The 23,871-nt window shown below is 39.5% G+C and overlaps 1 protein-coding gene and 1 long non-coding RNA gene across 8 annotated transcripts in view; one reads left to right on the top strand and one right to left on the bottom strand.

Annotated features, from left to right (window-relative positions):
- Positions 1 to 23,871, top strand: part of CACNA2D3 (calcium voltage-gated channel auxiliary subunit alpha2delta 3) — a 735,544-nt gene that overhangs the window by 62,064 nt on the left and 649,609 nt on the right. The gene's annotated exons all lie outside the window — the stretch shown is intronic.
- On the bottom strand, positions 318 to 15,006 carry LOC140914214 (uncharacterized). Its single transcript, XR_012159821.1, has 4 exons — positions 14,992 to 15,006; positions 14,140 to 14,283; positions 6,017 to 6,109; positions 318 to 5,584 (listed from the first exon to the last, which is right to left on the bottom strand). It is a non-coding gene; the product is annotated as an uncharacterized lncRNA (long non-coding RNA).

Genomic DNA, 23,871 nt, shown 5'->3' with positions numbered 1-23,871 from the left:
CTTCCCCACTCTGAACTCTAGGGTACAGATGTGGGGACCTGTATGAAAGACCCCCTAAGCTTATTCTTACCAGCTTAGGTTAAAAACTTCCCAAGGTACAAACTTTGCCTTGTCCTTGAACAGTATGCTGCTACCACCAAGCATTTTTAAACAAAGAACAGGGAAAAAGCCCATTTGGAGACGTCTTCCCCCAAAATATCCCCCCAAGCCCTACACCCCCTTTCCTGGGGAAGGCTTGATAATAATCCTCACCAATTTGTACAGGTGAACACACACCCAAACCCTTGGATCTTAAGAACAATGAAAAATCAATCACGTTCTTAAAAGAAGAATTTTAATTAAAGAAAAGGTAAAAGAATCACCTCTGTAAAATCAGGATGGTAAATACTTTACAGGGTAATCACATTCAAAACATAGAGAATCCCTCTAGGCAAAATCTTAGGTTACAAAAAGCAGATAGCTCCTCTTCCCCAACAATGGGTTCTACTCTTCTTCTCTTGTTGCCAGTACTGCATACCCGTTCTTGGCCTCGAAGCACAGGGGACTTGGTGGGGGAGGTGGAGAACTGCCTGCTGTTTTGAGGTGGTCAGCAGCAAGTCTCCTCCTTACATAGTAGCCAGTTCTCCTCCCACCTCTGGTGCTGCTGTAGTCTTTTCTAGTTAGCTGCACAATATGCAGTACATTCGGAATGAGTGTGACATTGCACTCTATATAATTTTGTGAAAATATGCTAATGAGTATGAATATAATGGAACTGGAATATGCTTCATGCAAAGGGTCTCCTATAAGGTATCATTACAAAGCTTATAATCTGCTGAGTCTGATCATCCTGTTTGTATGAATGTATCACTCTTGTGTCTGAAACTAGAAATATGAAATATAGCTCTGAGAGCCTACTGTAATTATGCAAAGCATGGGTCATTAATGGTGGTTTGGAATCTTGATGGCTCTCATCAGCCAGGACAACTGACTGTGGATGGCTCTGTTTGCAGGCAGGTCTTCCTGTGAGTCAGGCTGGGAGTCTCACAGGAAATGTGACCATGTCACCTAGTACTAAAATCCATCTTAAACCTGGTGCTTTTCCATTTAGAGGGGGTGGGGTGAGGACCCAGAGAGATGAGAGATCCTGGCTTTGTGCCAAAGCCATATAAGGGGGTGGAACAGAACAAAGGAGGCGGCGGTCATGAGAAATCCCTTAGCTACCACCTGAGCTGGAACAAGGGCTGTACTAGGAGAAAGGGCTGTGCCCAGACGGGGAAGGCTTCCAGTCTGTGAAAAACTTACTGAAACACCCCTGAGGGTGAGATTTTATCCGTATTCAGTTTTATTACTGTATTAGGCTTAGACTTGCGTGTTTTGTTTTATTTTACTTGCTAATTCACTTTGTTCTGTCTGTTACTACTTGGAACCACTTAAATCCTACTTTCTGAATTTAATAAAATCACTTTTTACTTATTAATTAACCCAGAGTATGTATTAATACCGGGGGGGGGGGGGGCAAACAGCTGTGCATATCTCTCTATCAGTGTTATAGAGGGCGAACAATTTATGAGTTTACCCTGGGTAAAACGGATTTATTTGGGGTTTAAACCCCATTGGGAGTTGGGCATCTGAGTGTTAAAGACAGGAACACTTCTTAAGCTGCTTTTAATTAAGCTTGCAGTTTGTGGGATGTGGTTCAGACCTGGGTCAGTGTTTGTGGCTGGCACGCATGTCTGGCACAGCCAGGCAGGGTTCTGGAGTCCCAAGTTGGCAAGGAAGGCAGGGGCAGAAGTAGCCTTGGCACATCAGTTGGCAGCCCCAGAGGGGTTTCTGTGATCCAACCCCTCACAATGAGAAAGAGAACTCTAAAGAGAGAGGACACCAGAGCAACTCCATCTCTCACAGAAAGTGCCATGGCTGCAACAGCATGGCATACATCATGGGATCCTTATTGTTTGTGAAAAGGAAGCAGGCTATCAGTTCGGAAATAGGTCTGTACAAAACGTGTTAGTTCTTGTACCCACTTGAAATAAGATTTACTTGAGGTTCTCATGTGACCATAAATTCAACCTCCAAAATAATTCATTAATTTGTGTTTTCCCAGTGCCACCTGTGACCCACACAAACCAAATCTAAACAGTTAAAAATATGGGGAAATTAAGTTCTCTTCTGTTAATCTTATCCATCTCAGATTTCTTTTTATTATAATAGTGTAAGTATTTATTTGATTCAGGAGAAGCCTAAATCAAAAGTCTGGATCCCAACACCCTTGAGCTTTTCTCTGTTGTTGCAGAGAGAGGACTCTGTTCTGGATCTGAAACGCCAAGGTTTAATTTTACCCCGAAGAACAGTGAACTATAGTCAGATATCTTTTATTTATCCCCTGCTCAGTGCTTTTGCTGGTGCTTTACAAATGATCACTTAAGTCTTCAGGAGTTATTTTCCTTTCTTTTGCTGCAGTAAGCAAATGTTACCATCTGAATGTTAGTCTGCAGAAAAGAAACCAATCACAATAGGCCACTTTCCAACCAATCATCCACAGAACATTCAGCTACTGCTGAGCAAACCCCAGTCAAAATTAATTGCTAAAATTATATAATTGCAGGTGCTCTGACTGAGACTAGACCACAGCATCTGTTCCAGCCTCAATTGCCTCTATTCCTGCTTTAAAAATAAAATAAATTTAAAATAACCCAACTTCAGCACTGGTACCTAAGTGCAGTGATTCTTATCCAGGTATATGTCGGGTCACCAAGCCCACAAACAACTAGGGAGAATGGCTACTCATCTGTTTCCCAGTATTACCAGCCCCAAGCATTTAAAAATGAGTCAGGCCCTCCAATATCATGATGTTGGATGAAAAATCCTGAGATTTAAACCTAATTAATTTTGGGATTCTCTGTTTGCTATCTGGTTGCAGTCAGTAGGGTTAACGTTTTTCAAAGTTTACTCTGTAACGACGAAGGCTAGAAATTTAGATATGTATGTATTTTGAAATGAAAGCTGAAATTCTCATATAACAAGATGACTCCCAGGTCTGGGCCTTTAAGGAAAAACTTCAAATATTTCAAGACTTGCAGTAAAACTATGAGAGCTGGCAGCACTGCTCTCCTCTGGTGACTCCAGTGATTTCAGGGCATAGCACGTACTAAACCTAATTCACTGTCCAACAACACTTCATAAAACTCAGATACATCAAACTCATAAACAACCTGATTGGGAAAAGTTAAATGTTCCAAACTATAAGGTATCTGATCTATATATTTCACAAGTTTTTCTTTCCTAAGTTTCATTTTCTACAGTTGTTCTTTTTCTAGCATGTCTAGTAATTAACGGTCTAAAGCTCTAGTTATCCAACTTGTTACTGTAACACTACCACTGCATAGGAATTAAAATCTTGAATCTTTGTAGCTCTTGAATTCACAAACTTAATAAAGACATGCAATAATTCCCAAAGCCTGAATTAAGTACTGCCTTCTCCTAAAACAGCCGGAAAGAATGCAGGAAGTTCTCATTTAGTGCAAAATATCAACTAGGTCTCAGCATGTGATGTATAATTTCATTTACTGCTCTGTGCTCTGTGCCTTTGTTATATTTTCTTTTAAACTTATAATGTTGACAATATTTATAACCCTTCTCTCCCTCCACATTGTGTGGAACAAAGATAAAATTAGATTTCAGAATAAGCTCAATCAAACAATCTCATTTAATACAGTTAGACTTCTTCAGTGTCAGTCTTCAGAGTTGTTAAATGCCAATGTCATACCACATGAATAAGGTATTTTACTGACTTCATCATAAATGGACTTTTTTCAGCAGTTTTTGCAAATGAGTGAAAATATATTGCAGATATTACTTCTGATGATTTTATGCACTCTTTTTTTATAAAATGAAGCTAAGCCTTAACAATTTTTCTTGCTCATGGTATCTTTCAAGAGGACTGTGCATACTCAACTGTTTTTAACTTCTATCTCTACAGTAAGTTGTAACATGTCACATTAATACAGCTAAGGCCAGCCTCCTAATTTAGATATTATCCTTTTTACAATTAAAAAAGCCAGAAAAATACTAAATAATTTTAATTTAGTACTTTTTTGGTTAAAAAAAAAAAGCACTCTCTGGTCCCAAGTTGAACAAGGGGTTATCTCGTCTGCCCCTCTCTTTGCACAGATGTTCAGGAGCAAGAAATGCACTAGGTTGCTCTAATCTGATGTCTCAATATACTGGCTCAGGTTTTTAGTGGGTCACTCTAATTCTTGCTGCAAAATTTGTGGGAACATGCATTTGTATGCATAAAGCCTCATAAAAATGCATGGCGGCTAAGAGACAAATAAGACGCTGTTCTTGTGCAGAAGAGCTTTGAAACTAACAGTCCAAACTTGCAAATGCTTTGTGAATTTAATACTTAATTTTTGTAACCTTCATGTTTGCATTACCAGACAAAGCAACCACATGATTTCAACTTGGTTCTTTTTCCTACCTCAATTAAATGGCCCTTTAGCCAGAGCCCTGTGAGCCTGAGTCAGCTGGCATGGGCCAGCCCTGGGTGTCTAATTGCAGTGTAGACATAGCCTTAGTGACTATTATCAATACTCTGCAGATCGGGTTCTAAAACGTAACTTGGCATGTAATGATAAGAGGCATTAGGGCTAGGGGAAGAAAGGTGACAGCTTTTAAGACAGGTTGGAAATGCAAGTCTCAAAACTGTTCCAAAGGGGGGGCAGGGGTGTGTGTGTATATTTTTGTGTAACATGGTTTCTTTGAAGGGAAGACCTGAGTTCATATTTACAAAGCACTGCTTTTATACCCCTCTGTAAATTTGGACCATTAAGCTTGAATATATTCACCCACTTTTTAGCAGCAGCTATTTAAAGTAAAGTATTCAAATTACTTGTGGAGGATTTGGAGAGAATTTTTGAACAGATGTTGAAAAATTGTTTTAAAGCAGGTGAAGACAGCCAGGGGAATTAACTGGGAGTTCTGTGCAGGGAGGAAATAAGGGAGTTAGCCATGCTGCTGCTGGAGGAGCTGGCTCGGGAGAAGGAAGCCCATAGATATGTTAAAGATTTTGTTTGTGGCTTTGTGTTCATTTGAGATGTGTGCTGCTTCTGAGGGAAGCTAGGCAGCTGTGAACTACACTGAAGGGAATGTGTGGTGTATATATCGAGGCTCAAAGGCAACCAAATGAATTAGTTGAAGAGTAATGATGATAAATTTAATAACTGAAGCTGTGCGTTTTTGTCCATATATATTGTATGTTATAGGACACAGAAATTTATCATTTCACAGAATTTTAAGATAACTTTTCAAGTAATTTCTCTTCATATTGCCTTATTACTGTAGTTGTATCCCTGGTTTTTAAAATAATGGGTCCCTTTCTCTTTTTGAATGTACATTTGGCTGTATTTGGATCTATAGTTACTGTTAACTCCTTGTCATTGTGAAAATATACAATTATTTAACACCAAAATTAAGGTGTGCAGAGCAGGAAAAAAATTTATAAACTGGTTCTCTGCTTTTCTTTCTATTGTATGATTAAAAACTGGATTCAGTGGTGTTTCTGCTTCAGAGTTGCTTTTTCCCGCAGGATCAAAGTTTCCTCCTGAAATTATAAGAGAGAGAATTCAATTTAAAATTTAAAAGAAAAAAAAGCACTTCATAAATGAATAAAATGTAATGTAGGGATACATGGTCCCCATATAATATGAGGAAGTTTTTCTTGTTGTAGGAGCTTTGCAGTCCAAGGCCCTATTCTTGCAATGATCTCCAACCAAGTGCAGGAGTCTACCCATGCAGAGATCATTTCAGGATCAGGGCCCAGATTGAGGCAGAATGCCACAAGTGAATGAGACAAACAGGCAACAGGTGGGTTAATGCAGAATCTGTTACTGTGCATAAGTTAGCTGCCACGTAACCTGATGGTTCCAAATCTTCTGAAGCTTTTTTAAATTGCTCTGAAGATTGTAATACTGTCTAAGTCCTGTATAGTTCTTTATGCACTCAGGTGTTTGAAGGAAAGAGGATTTCAACTCACCTGCTCTGTTTTGAAAATTTATTTAGTCCTTGTTTGAATATGTGCAGGAACTTTCCTCCATTCCTATATATTTCTCCATTGTTTTGACCAGCTCTGAAATATGTAACAGAAGTGACTATTTGTATGGGATGGATGTCAGTGTTGCATGAACCTTATAGGGCCAGGTATACTGCCATCTGGGCTGTCTGTTTCTTGAGAGTTTTTGGCACCTTTTCTTACTGTCTGACTTAGGTTTTTCTGCCAGGCCCATCCTTCATATTTTGTTGTATGGTAAACCACATGTACAGTTTCTTGACTCCCTCTTTTAAAGCTTGCATTTGCCATTTTGCCTGTTCTACTCCTCTGCAGAGTTGTATGGCTTTCTTTGCAGCTGTACCCCAAATCCTTGCATAACAAAGACTCGACACAGTCAGGGTGCTTTAATCTGCATTGGGAAGCTGACCAGTTGCTGAGCCATCTGAGGATTCTGGGGGCTGGAGGGAGTGTCACAAAGTTAGCCTAAAGCTGTTGAGTAATCATCAGACACCAGGCCATCTGAGAGATGATAGTTAATAATAGGGTGTTTGCTGCCTTGGGTTTTACTGGCAGAAGACCGCAGGGATGGAATGTCTGTTAGTGGAGTCCCCTCTAACCTTCATGGCTTGCTCAGACGCAACAGTAAATGGTCACTATTTTGCTATTTGTTGATAACTCTGGATTACTTCCATATTATCTGTCTCTACAGTATGAAGTTTCTGTGGAGAAGTTTATTTAACACTTGCTGTGCTGCTCTGCTCTGGGGACACAAAGAAAATGATTAACGTGGAATGCTACTGCTGTCTCTCCCAGTACAAACAGAGCAGGCAGGCAGGGGTGGATATGTGTGTGTGACCGCAAGAGGGACTGTGCTGTTCAGAGCCAGGGAGGGAGGTGGGGGCTGAGGTCAGGGTCTCCCCCTCCCCCTGCCGCAGGACTGGACAGCATGCTGACACACTCTCCCCCGACACACACTGTCTGTCTTCCCTCCCTCCACACCCACCATACACATGGTCCCTGTCACACACTTTCCCCCACACACTTGAGTTGAAAAGCTGCTGGCAATCTAGGATGCCCATGGAACTATGGGACTGAGAAACCTGCATCATGTGATGCTGTACCTGCCCCATGAGGCATTGCAAACCCTTCCCAAAGCACCCTGTGGCCAGTTGCATAGTGGGATAGCTACCACAATGCACTGCTCTGTCATTGCAAGAGCTGCTAGTGTGTGTGCTCCAGTGCCACAAGGAGCGAGCATGGACTGCAACAGCGGTTTTAACGAAAGCACTTTAATAAAAGTGGTATAACTTTTGGTGCAAAAACTTGCCCGTGTAAACATAGTCTTAGTCTGTTAATATACGTTGGTGTTAGAAATCCATGTATAGTTCCTTTTCTCCACAAAGTAATGGAATTAGGTTTTTTTCCTGGTTTTGACAAGCTGATAGGGTTTTTTCCTGTGCAAATATGATCCATTTTGGTTTAGAACGAGGGTCTGGAGCTTTAGATATGGATTCCAGTTTATTTTTGCTTATCAAAGCATTTTAAAAGTTAATCAGTAATATATTTTAATTGAAGCAATTTGCAGGTTATTTGTTGTGTTGTTATGTGGGCTTCACTGATAATACAGCTAGATGAAATATATTTTCTGTATCATCACTCTTTAGTGTCTGAGCTTCACATGGTAAATTCCCAGCCAGTGTTGATAGCCAAAGAGAAACTAAGCAAGTGAGGTTTTAGAAGCAGCCTGCAACTAATAGGGATTTTTGTGTGGCTGAGATACAGGACCAAAAACCTCAAGAGGATGTTTTGTTCTTAGCTGTATCGCAGATTCTTCTGTGATTACATGCACTGAAAATGACAGCCAGACTCTTTCCCTAAATTTCCCTATAAAATTACCTCTATGCTTTGGCTCTGTAATGTGGATTCTGTTTTTAGAGCACTTATAATTATGCTGTTCTGCTTGTGCTCAAGAATACTCTTTTCATGATGGGAGAGTGCATCTCTCTTCGCATACATTTTAATGCGGATAAGATTCCCAACAAGATGGTCTATAGCAAAATGTTTAATTTTGTCCTGAGTTTACTCCATTGCTAAAAGATATTATTTGCAAATTTTTAAATATTTTCATGGAGATCTAAAGATTTTGCTAGCTTTAGTTGAATTAGAGCTTTCTTCCTGGTGACAGAATGGGTCTTATTATTAAATATCCTCTGATATAAGATTTCATTTGACTCATGACTTCTAAGTGACGATTCCTGGACTTTCTTCACTCTGTCATTATTATTGCTTCATTTAACAATTGTATCTGCATCTGTTTTGGATTTAAATGTCATTGATCTGGTGTAGGGTGCTCTCAGTAGAGGAGGGGGCCAATGATTTGGGAATTTGCTTCTTCTTTTAATGTGGTAGAGCTTTTATGCAAACATTTGCACATGTTGAAGTGAAGTTTGTGTGATACTCTTCATGGCACCAAAGTGAAGCATATGCATATGTGATTGCAGGATCAGTGCCTTAGTTTATTGACTAAAAGGGCACAGTGCAAAGCCCACCTCTATATCCCAATGTTTCCTGGAGACAGTAAGCACCGTAGAAGTCCTTAAGGAGCATCTTATGTTGTTTGTAGTCTCTTACAAATGTACAGCATTGTAATACCTTGGATTAAACACTTGGATGATCTGTAGCAAGTATATTCTGCTGTAGCTGTCTTCTACTGTAAAATGGGTTTGCCAGGGCGTAGAACAGTGGTTTTCTATAAGTATATCACTGTAGCATGAATATACTCTCAATGATACCTTCATAGGTAGGTTAAATTTTTTCATACACACTGAGCCTGATGCTGCAGCCATTCTACATGTAGAACCTCCACAAATACAGGCTCTGGGTGATGTGACTTACCTATGAATAGTATATACAGCATACTGTGTGATGGTTAACTTTTAACTAATGCTGACTTTAACTAATACTGAATTAATGTGCTGGCCAAGAAACATTTCACACAGGTCTGAGTGAATTTAACTCCGGTTTGGTCAATATGAAGCACAACTTGTATTTTTTGAATATATGTAGAATCCAAAACTCAGGGATGGCCAGCGGGATGCCTTCTCCTATCCATTCTTTTGTGGGGGGGATCCCGGGGTAGAAGCTAGGAAGGTCTTACTGAGCTGCCGTCTGGGTCATTGTTGCTTCTATCTTTTAATGAGTAGCAGGGTCACGCTACACTCCTCTGGCCCTGGTTTTACCAGCCCTTTACTGTTCTAGGGCTGAATTGCTTTAAAATACTCTGGAAACATTGTTCTCACATGAGCCTTCAAAAATCTCACAGGTGGTATAAAACCATGCATTTTTCATAATTTTTTGTTTTAGTTTTGTTTAGGCATTTTCTTACAGCTCCTAAATCAGATGCTAGAAATATCGAAACAGATCTCCAAAAGTATAAGAAAATATGCTTTTAAAAATTAAGCTTCTGTCAATTTCCATTGGAATTTTAAACTATCCTCAATTATTTACTGAAGGGAAATATTGGGAGGGAAACAGGTGTTCATATTAAACTCTCCTGAGATGAAATTGTGTTTATTGAACTACAGCTCCCAAAATACCTTGCACATTATTCATGAACTGTTAATCACAAGCTGGCTACAGATAATTTTCTAGGAGATCTTGGAGAAAATGATACAGTTGTTGCCATTTAGGTGACAGGGCTTGACAAAAGGAACATGTGAGCATAGAATGTAGCTTGATTGAGAATTGAATTAGTTTAACAAGTAGTTAGAATCAAACCTGTTCTGAATCAAGAATGTAGTGTAATACTGGGAGGCAAGTGTACAGATCTATGCCTAATACATGCAGGCATGTCTAGTGTTACATAGCCATAAAGAATAGAGAAGGAATCTAAAAAAAAGTAAAATAAGTATATTGTAAAAAATAATGTAAAAAAATTCTATTGAATCTGGTACAATTGCATCCTTAAGTCTACTCCATGGTATAGTCAACATAATTCTCTCTGGAGTGCTCAAGGACAGCTTTTTGATAATTTGTGTGAATTTCTATTAGACCATTTAAATCAAGTAATGTAAAGTGAGATTATACAAGAAACCACGCTCTTGGTTTGATATAGTTAATTAAGTCCCAAGCAGACTGCGAAGAGCTACAAAAGGATCTCACAAAACTGGGTGACTGGGCAACAAAATGGCAGATGAAATTCAATGTTGATAAATGCAAACTAAGGCACACTGGAAAACATAATCCCAATGATGGATATAAAATGGTGAGGTCTAAATTAACTCTTACCACTCAAAAAAGAGATTTTGGAGTCCTTGTGGATTGTTCTCTGAAAACATATGCAGCAGCCGTCAAAAAAGAATGTTGGGAATCCTTAAGAAAGGGATAGGTAATAACAGTGTCTCTGTATAAACCCATGGTACGCCCACATCCTGAATTCTACATGCAAATGTGGTCGCCCCATCTCAAGAAAGATACGTTGAATTGCAAAAGGTTCAGAAAAGGGCAACAAAAATGGTTAGGGGTATGGAACGGCTTCCATATGAGGAAAGATTAATAAGACTGGGACTTTTTAGCTTGGAAAATAGACAACTTGGGGGGGGAGGGATATGATAGGTGTCTATAAAATCATGACTGATGTGGAGAAAGTAAATAAGGAAGTGTTCTTTATTCCTTCTCATAACACACGAACTAGGGGTCACCAAATGAAATCAATAGGCAGCAGGTTTAAAACAAACGGAAGTATTTTTTCACACAATGCGTGGTCAACCTCTGGAACTCCTTACCAGAGGATGTTGTGAAGACCGACTATAACAGGGTTAAAAAAAGAACTAGATAGGTCCATCAATGGCTATTAGCCAGGATGGGCAGGGATTGTGTCCCTAGCCTTTGTTTGCCAGAACCTGGGAATGGGCAACAGGTGATGGATCATTTGATTACCTGTTCTGTTCATTCCCTCTGGGGCACCTGTCATTGTCGGTAGACAGGATACCGGACTAGATGGACCTTTGGTCTGACCCAGTATGGCCGTTCTTATGTAAAATTTTACGTATTTTATTTGTTTCAGAAAATGATAATATTAACCAGATGCTATGCAAGTACACACTCATTTATAGCATTAAAATGTATTTTCACCACTAAAATTCATATATAAAGATAAACTAAATGGACTTCTAGAGGGCTCTGCTTAAGCTATTTTGATTATCAATCCAACAGATTAGATACGGTATCAAAAGCATTTTTGATAACTGTAAGGTTAGCTTTTGTTAGTACAGTAATCCTTTTTCTCACACATAGAAGGAATTTTCTGTTCTGGGATCTTACTGATGAGTCAGACCAGAGGATTCCTCTGCATCAGAAGACTTATTTGCAGTAAGTTTGAACAGTGTATTGTTGGAAAACCTGTAAATTATAACTACACTAAGCAAGCTCTTCGCTTAAAAAAATTAAAACAACTTCTTGTTGACTGTTACAGTAGCATTTTTTGGCGATAATAGTGGGAGCACTAGTGTAGGTGGGCTCAGATGAAACACTAGTAGTAAAACCATCTGAGCCTGGGCTATGTTCACACTTCCACCGTTGCTACAATCAGTGAAGCTGCACTGGTTGCACTGCCATGGTGAGCGATTTCTTGAAAAATGCTAGCAAAGACAAGGCTTTTGAAATGTTAATTTGCACTTATGCAAATTCACCTGTCAGTGGCACATTGAATGTGGAAGACCCAACTCTTTTCATAGAGTGGTTCCTATGGTTTCGGAGGTATGCTTTGTCGGTTTGCAAGTTATGAATATTTATGCTATTCAGAATCCTCATCTGTGTTGCACTTTATATAATTTTTACTTAATTTCACATTAAAAAAAGTCATTTCCATCCATTACCTAGGTAGATGTCTTCATTGGCAATCATTTTATGCATGCACACAAGAGTGTCCTGATTGACAAAACCATGAACACAGATGGCTTCCTGATACTCTTTAGTAGTTGCTGTAGAAAATAGCATACAGTATATGCCTGATACATTATTTACTGACACTAAATAGCAGACATGGTTATGGTAAATGAAACCTTTGAATTATTTATGAGAACTGGTGCTAAATGTTTTTTTTTTTCTTTCTTTGCATTAGTCTAAAAGCTATTGTACAATTGTTGGTAAACACTTTTTAAAATATTCAAGATATATAAAATAAATTGTCTGGTTAAGTGGATCTGTTATTCACTTAAAACAATCTGGTCTTCAGAAAGCACTTCTGCATATTTTTACTTTCAGTCATTTGAAGTCACTATAGTAGTATTTTATCAAGTAGCATTCCCTGTGGTTGTCTTGCCATCAGCTGTGAGCTGTGTGTGTGTAAAGGGGACAGGAATAGACTTGCTTTTTTTACAGTGTGTGTTTTTTTTCTGATATTTTCCTCTATGTGGCAAGGCTACAAAAGGTGGAGAATGATACTGTGGCCAGGTACTTAACCTGTGGCCTAAGATACATGGTGCATAACATTTTTTATGAAGTGAGAAGTCCTCTCAACTTGCATCAAGTAATTAGAAGATGAAGGGAAACTCAGCATGGTGCAGGACTGCAGGAGTATGCTAGTCCTATTCATCGGTCACTTCACTAGTTCTCTGTTCACTGTCACAGTGACTATAAAACTACTCTCCTGGATTTAAAATCATTTTACTATGTTTCTCCTTCCTTCCTTCTGTTTTAATGGCTTTCGTTTTTGGGTGTTCCTGTTTGTATTTTGAGACTGGTGAGTTCTAAGGTGCCTCCATTCCCAAACATCAAATGAACAGAGTGTGGTTGAGCTTAGACTGACTTTTTCAATTATGAGCATGCTGAGCATTTGGACTTACAAACGCTTTGCATTTTATTTATCATTTTAACACAATTATTTTAAAATTGTGAGTGTGCTTAATGTGCTAATTTGTGATAAAAATCATATTAGTGTTTTTATTTCCTTTTTTACTGAGAATACAGCCACTTACATAATAAAACTAAAAGCATTTAAAAAACCTGATTCTGTATTCATCTTTTCATGTTCTCTTTGTTTCCATGTGAGTCAGGCTGGCAAGTGAAACTAGACTGATCTAGTTGTAGTCAGTTGGACATAACTTTTAGAATCTGGTGTGAATCCTTGCAATGGCTACTTCAATATTTGCTTAAAATATATGCTGTTTGGGGAAAATCCATTTAAGTAAGCCTGTTTGCAAACTCAGTTGCTAGAATATTCATGTAAAACTCATACAAGAGTTGTTGTGAACACAGTTAAAGTAAACATATTCAAAAAAGTTATGAACAAACATTTATGGAATCTTTCTTGTAGCGTGTGTACAGTTTTAATACACAATTAGCACTTTTGGATGAACACTCCCATTACACGCTTTTGCTCTTTATATCAAGAGTCCATTTTGTTTAAAATAAAAAAGTTTTAGTTAGAAAATTCCTAGAATATTATACTACTGCCACCGATCCTTAAAATTAATTTATCTTATTAAACTAAGCACAAAGCCAGCTTTCTTTTGCACTGGGTTTTTCTGAATGCCTGCTTTTTCTTTCAAATTATTTGGTGTTCTCTCTCTCTCCCCTTCCCTCCCTTCAGAGAACAGTAAGGTGTAAAGTAAGAGTTCAAAAATGTTCTTGCATATACTTGCAATTTTGAAGTGTTTTTTCACACACGCGAATTTCTTAATATTACAGAACACTTACAGGAGCTGATGTACATTTTTTTCCCCCAGGGGTTGAGGCTTTTACAGTCCTGTGATATGGACAGAATTTACAGTGGAGTATTTGCATATGTTAGTTAGGAAAGATTAAGGAAATAGTTCCTCTTTGCTGTTTTATCAGGGAACAATTTCCCTTCACAATGTAGCTTATACACAAAGGGGGGAGTTATTAATTTTGGGACAAATCTTAACTATATTACTTCTGAAGAGCTTCTGTAAATGATCTTAGTGTTTGAAATTCATTCTAGTAAGGTAGTTGAAGAATTACATTTTGATCATTTGCATCTGTACTTACAAACAAAACAGCTAATGAGGATAAAGATATACCTCTTTCCATCCTTGACATTGAAACTGAAAAATGTAGTGATCCTTCCAATAAAAGGAATGGAATACCTTAGTCTCCGTGAGACGGTAGCGGCCTGGTTTCTCCGTGTGCACTTGTTGAGATGGCACTCTTCTGTTACTTCAAATCTGATGCAAGAAGAGCTGGTTGAGAAACTGCTGAGCAGTGAATTATGTTGCTTTTATACTCTGCCACTAGGTGAAACGGAAAAGAATGGACATTGACTCATCCATGTGTATTCACATCAGTTGGCTAGTCAGATTTGTTCACACTGTCATCTTTCCATAAACTAGAAATTGGAGGTGCTTGAACTTCAGCAGTTACTAAAGAGAATGGTTATGAAACCTGAACACATCTAAAATGGAGATTCACAGTAGCTACTCCTAGAAAGCAATTTTCATTGAATGAGCTAAAAACAAATTCTCCCATTGTCATCTTTTCACTACTCTGCTGAAAAACATTGCATTTCACTACTTTATTTGCAGTCACATGAAATCGGCAGTCTCTGGTGGTAGATATATTTAAATTTCAATCTCAAAAGATAGAATGGCGCAGCATCGTTCATTTATGCCATTTGTTCAGTTGTTTGAGTATAAAGAGTTTGTGTGAAACTTTAGTTTCTACTTTGTATTAATGCAAGTGATTGTAGGCTGATTATTGAGCATTCAACTGAGAAGCTAGACTGTGGGGTGGGGTTTTTGTTGTTGTTTTTTTGGTTTACTAATGACCTCTGCCCATGGCCAATTTTTATAATCATGTGCAGTGCTGTTGTCCTAGTTGCCTAAGCAAAGCACAGATGCACTGAGCAGCCCTGCCCGCATGGTTCTAAAAAGATACTACCTGTATATGCATTTCCCCTACTGCTTCTGAAATAAACCTAGTAAAATGTTTTATATTCTGACCAATGTGCAAAAATGACATTGATGCTTCCTGTGTTTCATGACTTCCACATCAAATGTGCTCAATTTAAAATAAAAGATTATTTTCCTCACTCGACAGCCTTGCAAACTCCTCCTGGAGTCTGAAGGTCAGGCTGGGCTCTTTTTGGTTCATGCGTCATTATCACTAATGAAGACTCTTTATCTGGAATTTCATTAACAGTTCTGTTAATGATACATGAATCAGAGTGGAATCCAAATGTTTCTTTCATAACTAACTGAAAATAAAAAGCAGTCATCACTTTCTTTTGTAAATGAATGATCAAATATGACTCTGAATATAAAGAGGGTTAGGTTAGAAGGAGTTATATAGATGTGGTAATTTTGTGACAATAACCACATTTTATGGGGATAGTTCAACTGCTCACGCTTCTTTATAGTATTGGCATGCTGTCTGGAAAACATTTAAAAAAACAAACCCAAGAAATTGCTGTGTTTTGATCCTTGAGGGTCAAAACCCTAAATCTACTAGAAGGTATAGGTGACAAGTCTCTTTAGATTTTCTAGTAAACTATCAAATCAAATTAAATGTTTGTCTTCTGCAGATCATGTGACAGCCTGCAGCTCTCTGATAGATAATTAGGATAATAATTTATCCAGAAAAAACATTACAATATTCAAAATGTGCCTTAGTTGGAAAAGTATGTTCAAATTAACTGATGAAGTAATGGACCCAAAAGGCATGATGATTTAAACAACAACCACCACCTAGTAGTGAGTCGATTACAGTAGCTTTTGTGAACTAAACAGCCATCAATATCTCTGGTTCTAGACAAATTGTAATTTATCCTGCATGCTTAATTTGCACTTTAATAGCAGCATAGTGACAAAGGACAAAAAGCAAACTGAATAGGCCATTTGTTTGAGATCCTCAGGACAAATTACGGTTGCTGCAGAGGGGAAGGGGGGGTGGGATGGAAAAGGTCCATGTGTGGTGTGATATTTCTGCTGTTTATAAAAACAAAGTTAATCATTGGTTGGTTTGTCTCCTTGTTTTTCCACTTTTGAATAGGAGCTGCATCCTGAAAGATACTGAGCATCTCTTGCACAATGCTGAGCCCTTTCAGCTCCTATTTAATTGAGAGTTAAAGGCATACAATGCAATATAGGATTGGCCCGTAGTAAAGAGTGCATGCAGTGTTAATGGATTGAGCTAGGAATATTAATATTTTCATGAAAAATATAATAAATTAGTGACATGCCTATTCACGTAACATTTACATTGATATTTACCAGCATGGGTTAAAGCTTTTCTTCAGCACTACATCAATAATGCAGTTAAAATTCAGTAAGTTTATCCTTGGTAGCAGTTTACTGTGCTTTAATGGATGTGTTGATAAGAGTCTGTCTGGAGAAGATAACAGCCTATTTCCTGCTCTGTTCCCATGGCCATAATCACAGATGTGTTTGTTTACTTGCATTGCTTAAGGAATCTTTGCTGAATTAAGGAGATGACTGTGACATGCTTCTAAAACTAAGAAGCATATTTTGTCTGTGTGCTGAATTTAGGGATTGGCTATTTAACTAACAGTCATATTCCTTATAACTTGACAAATGAAGAAACTGACACTAAATTGTCAGGTTTCAGAGTAGCAGGCGTGTTAGTCTGTATCTGCAAAAAGAAAAGGAGTACTTGTGGCACCTTAGAGACTAACCAATTTATTTGAGCATAAGCTTTCGTGAGCTACAGCTCACTTCATTGGATGCATGCAGTGGGGAGATTTATATACACAGTGAACATGAAGCAATGGGTGTTGCCATACACACTGTAACAAGAGTGATCAGTTAAGGTAAGTTATTACCAGCAGGACGGACCCTTTTGTAGTGATGATCAAGGTGGGCCATTTCCCAGTGAGGGAAGAGGAAAGGCATAATAACATAAGAACAGAAATAATGATGAGACTGTATGTACTTTTGAAAACTTTAGCACGGTCCCTTTATGGTTATCCATGTTTACATTTACTAGAAGTCAGTGTAACATTAAGGTTATGCAAAAAGAAAAGGAGGACTTGTGGCACCTTAGAGACTAACCAATTTATTTGAGCATGAGCTTTCGTGAGCTACAGCTCACTTCATCAGATGTTTACCGTGGAAACTGCAGCAGACTTTATATACACACAGAAATCATGAAACAATACCTCCTCCCACCCCACTGTCCTGCTGGTAATAGCTTATCTAAAGTGATCAACAGGTGGGCCATTTCCAGCACAAATCCAGGTTTTCTCACCCTCCACCCCCCGACACAAATTCACTCTCCTGCTGGTGCTAGCCCATCCAAAGTGACAACTCTTTACATAATCAAGTCGGGCTATTTCCTGCATAGATCAAGGTTTTCTCACATCCCCCCCACCCCCATACACACACAAACTCACTCTCCTGCTGGTAATAGCTCATCTAAACTGACCATTCTCCAGGTTTAAATCCAAGTTAAACCAGAACATCTGGGGGGGGGGGGGTAGGAAAAAACAAGAGGAAACAGGCTACCTTGCATAATGACTTAGCCACTCCCAGTCTCTATTTAAGCCTAAATTAATAGTATCCAATTTGCAAATGAATTCCAATTCAGCAGTTTCTCGCTGGAGTCTGGATTTGAAGTTTTTTTGTTTTAAGATAGCGACCTTCATGTCTGTGATTGCGTGACCAGAGAGATTGAAGTGTTCTCCGACTGGTTTATGAATGTTATAATTCTTGACATCTGATTTGTGTCCATTTATTCTTTTACGTAGAGACTGTCCAGTTTGACCAATGTACATGGCAGAGGGGCATTGCTGGCACATGATGGCATAGATCGCATTGGTGGATGTGCAGGTGAACGAGCCTCGTTCACCTGCACATCCACCAATGCGATCTATGCCATCATGTGCCAGCAATGCCCCTCTGCCATGTACATTGGTCAAACTGGACAGTCTCTACGTAAAAGAATAAATGGACACAAATCAGATGTCAAGAATTATAACATTCATAAACCAGTCGGAGAACACTTCAATCTCTCTGGTCACGCAATCACAGACATGAAGGTCGCTATCTTAAAACAAAAAAACTTCAAATCCAGACTCCAGCGAGAAACTGCTGAATTGGAATTCATTTGCAAATTGGATACTATTAATTTAGGCTTAAATAGAGACTGGGAGTGGCTAAGTCATTATGCAAGGTAGCCTGTTTCCTCTTGTTTTTTCCTACCCCCCCCCCCCCCAGATGTTCTGGTTTAACTTGGATTTAAACCTGGAGAATGGTCAGTTTAGATGAGCTATTACCAGCAGGAGAGTGAGTTTGTGTGTGTATGGGGGTGGGGGGGATGTGAGAAAACCTTGATCTATGCAGGAAATAGCCCGACTTGATTATGTAAAGAGTTGTCACTTTGGATGGGCTAGCACCAGCAGGAGAGTGAATTTGTGTCGGGGGGTGGAGGGTGAGAAAACCTGGATTTGTGCTGGAAATGGCCCACCTGTTGATCACTTTAGATAAGCTATTACCAGCAGGACAGTGGGGTGGGAGGAGGTATTGTTTCATGATTTCTGTGTGTATATAAAGTCTGCTGCAGTTTCCACGGTAAACATCTGATGAAGTGAGCTGTAGCTCACGAAAGCTCATGCTCAAATAAATTGGTTAGTCTCTAAGGTGCCACAAGTCCTCCTTTTCTTTTTGCGAATACAGACTAACACGGCTGTTCCTCTGAAACCTGTCATTAAGGTTATGGGGGAAATTGCATTATTTCTCCATTGAAAAATTTTAGACCTTTCCGAGCAACTTGATTTGATCCATTTTGTAGGAGACAGGTGCAGGCAGGTGTAGTTCTCACAGTGGTCATCATATTAATACTATTAATTTAGTATTTTAATTAATATTAAATAAATATTTAATTAATACTATTAATTTAGGCTTAAATAGAGACTTGGAGTGGCTAAGTCATTATGCAAGGTAGCCTGTTTCCTCTTGTTTTTTCCTACCCCCCCCCCCCCCCAGATGTTCTGGTTTAACTTGGATTTAAACCTGGAGAATGGTCAGTTTAGATGAGCTATTACCAGCAGGAGAGTGAGTTTGTGTGTGTATGGGGGTGGGGGGGATGTGAGAAAACCTTGATCTATGCAGGAAATAGCCCGACTTGATTATGTAAAGAGTTGTCACTTTGGATGGGCTAGCACCAGCAGGAGAGTGAATTTGTGTCGGGGGGTGGAGGGTGAGAAAACCTGGATTTGTGCTGGAAATGGCCCACCTGTTGATCACTTTAGATAAGCTATTACCAGCAGGACAGTGGGGTGGGAGGAGGTATTGTTTCATGATTTCTGTGTGTATATAAAGTCTGCTGCAGTTTCCACGGTAAACATCTGATGAAGTGAGCTGTAGCTCACGAAAGCTCATGCTCAAATAAATTGGTTAGTCTCTAAGGTGCCACAAGTCCTCCTTTTCTTTTTGCGAATACAGACTAACACGGCTGTTCCTCTGAAACCTGTCATTAAGGTTATGGGGGAAATTGCATTATTTCTCCATTGAAAAATTTTAGACCTTTCCGAGCAACTTGATTTGATCCATTTTGTAGGAGACAGGTGCAGGCAGGTGTAGTTCTCACAGTGGTCATCATATTAATACTATTAATTTAGTATTTTAATTAATATTAAATAAATATTTAATTAATACTATTAATTTAGGCTTAAATAGAGACTTGGAGTGGCTAAGTCATTATGCAAGGTAGCCTGTTTCCTCTTGTTTTTTCCTACCCCCCCCCCCCCCCCAGATGTTCTGGTTTAACTTGGATTTTAACTTGAAGAGTGGTCAGTTTGGATGAGCTATTACCAGCAGGAGAGTGAGTTTGTGTGTGTAGGGGGGTGGGGGGGATGTGAGAACCTGGATTTATGCAGGAAATAGCCCAGCTTAATTGTCATGCACATTGTGTAAAGAGTTATCACTTTGGATGGGCTATCACCAGCAGGAGAGTGAATTTGTGTGGGGGGGTGGAGGGTGAGAAAACCTGGATTTGTGCTGGAAATCACTTTAGATAAGCTATTACCAGCAGGACAGTGGGGTGGGAGGAGGTATTGTTTCATATTCTCTGTGTATATATAAAGCCTGCTGCAGTTTCCACGATATGCATCTGAAGAAGTGAGCTGTAGCTCACGAAAGCTTATGCTCTAATAAATTGGTTAGTCTCTAAGGTGCCACAAGTCCTCCTTTTCTTTTTGCGAATACAGACTAACACGGCTGTTACTCTGAAACCTATCATATTACCTGACACCTTTCAGCCACCTTCCTAGCTGTTATTGTGATGGGCACTCTGTCTGTACAATAGAATTCCACTCTGTGTCACTTTGAAACCTAAAATGTCTGTAAAGTCACTGTGAAGCAATGGAAGCAGCTACAAGTATGGTTGGAGAAGCTTTTTATTCAGAATACGGTACATTCCTGTTTATTGAATAGCCAGGGGAGATCCAAAACTTCATATAGCTGGGCGTTGGAATACATGGAAGTGCATTGAGCTGCAGTTTCACTGTATGTAGTCCTATGTTAATCACCTGCTAATGACTTCTCAGTTAGCCTCTTAGCTCTTGTTAGCATTAATCAGCGTCTTTGTACTTAGAGTAAAAAACAGCTTAATTGAATTTATTAAGACACTAAAATTGTATTAAAATTATGTCCACAGTGGTTTTAAGAAACTTAATAAAGTTTGTTTTTACTCCTTAATAAAACGCAAAGCACAAGTAATGAAAGTACAAAGCTATTGATAAGTGCTAAAAGGTACTAAGAGACTAATTGAGAAGTTTATCTTACAACAAAAAAACCTTCAAATCCAGACTCCAGCGAGAAACTGCTGAATTGGAATTCATTTGCAAATTGGATACTATTAATTTAGGCTTAAATAGAGACTGGGAGTGGCTAAGTCATTATGCAAGGTAGCCTATTTCCCCTTGTTTTTTCCTAACCCGCCCCCCCAAGACGTTCTGGTTAAACTTGGATTTAAACTTGGAGAGTGGTCAGTTTGGATGAGCTATTGCCAGCAGGAGAGTGAGTTTCTGTGTGTGTGTGTGTTTTCGTGTGTGTGTGTGTGTGTGTGTGTGTGTGTGTGTGTGTGTGAAAGCCTGGATTTGTGCTGGAAATGGCCCACCTTGATTACCATGCACATTGTAGGGAGATTTCAGAGTAACAGCCCTGTTAGTCTGTATTCGCAAAAAGAAAAGGAGTACTTGTGGCACCTTAGCGACTAACCAATTTATTTGAGCATGAGCTTTCGTGAGCTACAGCTCACTTCATCGGATGCATATCGTGGAAACTGCAGCAGACATTATATACATACAGAGATCATGAAACAATACCTCCTCCGCTGAAGTGAGCTGTAGCTCACGAAAGCTCATGCTCAAATAAATTGGTTAGTTTCTAAGGTGCCACAAGTACTCCTTTTCTTATTGTAGGGGGAGTGGTCACTTTGGATGAGCTATTACCAGCAGGAGAGTGAGTTTGTGGAGGGGGTGGGGAGGGTGAGAAAACCTGGATTTGTGCTGGAAATGGCCCAACTTGATGATCACTTTAGATAAGCTATTACCAGCAGGACAGTGGGGTGGGAGGAGGTATTGTTTCATGGTATCTGTGTATATAATGTCTTCTGCAGTTTCCACGGTATGCATCCGATGAAGTGAGCTGTAGCTCACGAAAGCTCATGCTCAAATAAATCGGTTAGTCTCTAAGGTGCCACAAGTACTCCTTTTCTAATTGAGAAGTTATTAGTGTGTTACTGACTAACTGGTCTATATGGGGGATAACTAGGATTTTCTGGGAAAGGGAATTTGGGTAAATGGGAGTGTACTTAAGTCCAAAGCAGACTGTGAAGATCTACAAAGGGATCTCACAAAACTGGGCTACAAAATGGCAGATGAAATTCAATGTTGATAAATGCAAAGTAATGCACACTGAAAAACATAATTCCAATGATAGATATAAAATTACGGGGTCTAAATTAGCTGTTACCACTCAAGAAAGAGATCTTGGAGACATTGTGGATAGTTCTCGGAAAACATCAACTCAATGTGCAGCGGCAGTCAAAAAAGCAAACAGAATGTTTGGAATCCTCAAGAAAGGGATAGATGAAAAGACAGAATATATCATATTGCCTCTGTATAAACCCCTGGTACGCCCACATCCTGAATACTGCATGCAGATGTGCTCACCACATCTCAAAAAATATATACTGGAATTGGAAAAGGTATAGAGAAGGGCAACAAAAAAGGTTAGGGGTATGGAACAGCTTCTGTATGAGGAGAGATTAATAAGATTGGTTTCAGAGTAACAGCCGTGTTAGTCTGTATTCGCAAAAAGAAAAGGAGTACTTGTGGCACCTTAGAGACTAACCAATTTATTTGAGCATGAGCTTTCGTGAGCTACAGCTCACTTCATTGTATGCATACCGTGGAAACTGCAGCAGACTTTATATACACACAGAGATCATAAAACAATACCTCCTCCCACCCCACTGTCCTGCTGGTAATAGCTTATCTAAAGTGATCATCAAGTTGGGCCATTTCCAGCACAAATCCAGGTTCTCTCACCCCCTCACCCCCCTCCAAAAAACACACACACAAACTCACTATCCTGCTGGTAATAGCTCATCCAAAGTGACCACTCTCCCTACAATGTGCATGATAATCAAGGTGGGCCATTTCCTGCACAAATCCAGGTTCTCTCGCCCCCCCACCCCCATACACACACAAACTCCAGAGTGAGTTTGTGTGTGTATGGGGGTGGGGGGGGTGTGAGAAAACCTGGATTTGTGCTGGAAATGGCCCACCTTGATTATCATGCACATTGTAGGGAGAGTGGTCACTTTGGATGAGCTATTACCAGCAGGATAGTGAGTTTGTGTGTGTGTTTTTTGGAGGGGGGTGAGGGGGTGAGAGAACCTGGATTTGTGCAGGAAATGGCCCACCTTGATTATCATTCACATTGTGTACAGAGTTGTCAATTTGGATGGGCTATTACCAGCAGGAGAGTGAGTTTGTGCGGGGGGGGGGAGGGTGAGAAAATCTGGATTTGTGCTGGAAATGGCCCAACTTGATGATCACTTTAGATAAGCTATTACCAGCAGGACAGTGGGGTGGGAGGAGGTATTGTTTTATGATCTCTGTGTGTATATAAAGTCTGCTGCAGTTTCCACGGTAAGCATCCGATGAAGTGAGCTGTAGCTCACGAAAGCTCATGCTCAAATAAATTGGTTAGTCTCTAAGGTGCCACAAGTACTCCTTTTCTTTTTATTAATAAGATTGGGACTTTTCATCTTGGAAGATAGATGACTGGGGGGAGATATGATAGGTGTTTATAAAATCATGACTGATGTGGAGAAAGTAAATAAGGAAGTGTTCTTTACTCCTTCTCATAACACACGAACTAGGGGTCACCAAATTAAATTAATAGGCAGCAGGCTTAAAACCAAAGGAAGTACTTCTTCACACAGTGCACAGTCAACCTGTGGAACTATTTGCCAGAGGCTGTTGTGAAGGCCAAGACTCTAACAGGCTTCAAAAAAAGAGCTAGATAAGTTTATGGAGGATAGGTCCATCAATGGCTCTTAGCCAGGATGGGCAGGGATTGTGTCCCTAGCCTCTGTTTGCCAGAAGCTGGGAATGGGCAATAGGTGATGGATCACTTGATGATTACCTGTTCCGTTCATTCCCTCTTGGGCACCTGGCATTGGCCACTGTCGGAAGACAGGATACTGGGCTAGATGGACCCTTGGTCTGATCCAGAATGGCCGTTCTTATGTTCTTACTGTATCACCAAGTTGAATTATCACTGGGTATTGTGGTCTATTTCTGTCCACTTTTTAAGTTCTCAGCCCTTTTTACTTCACTGATGCTGAGTTTT

This window comes from Lepidochelys kempii, chromosome 7, assembly GCF_965140265.1.
Source record: "Lepidochelys kempii isolate rLepKem1 chromosome 7, rLepKem1.hap2, whole genome shotgun sequence".
NCBI classification, from domain to species: domain Eukaryota; kingdom Metazoa; phylum Chordata; order Testudines; family Cheloniidae; genus Lepidochelys; species Lepidochelys kempii.
This window is presented reverse-complemented; position numbering and strand designations above follow the sequence as displayed.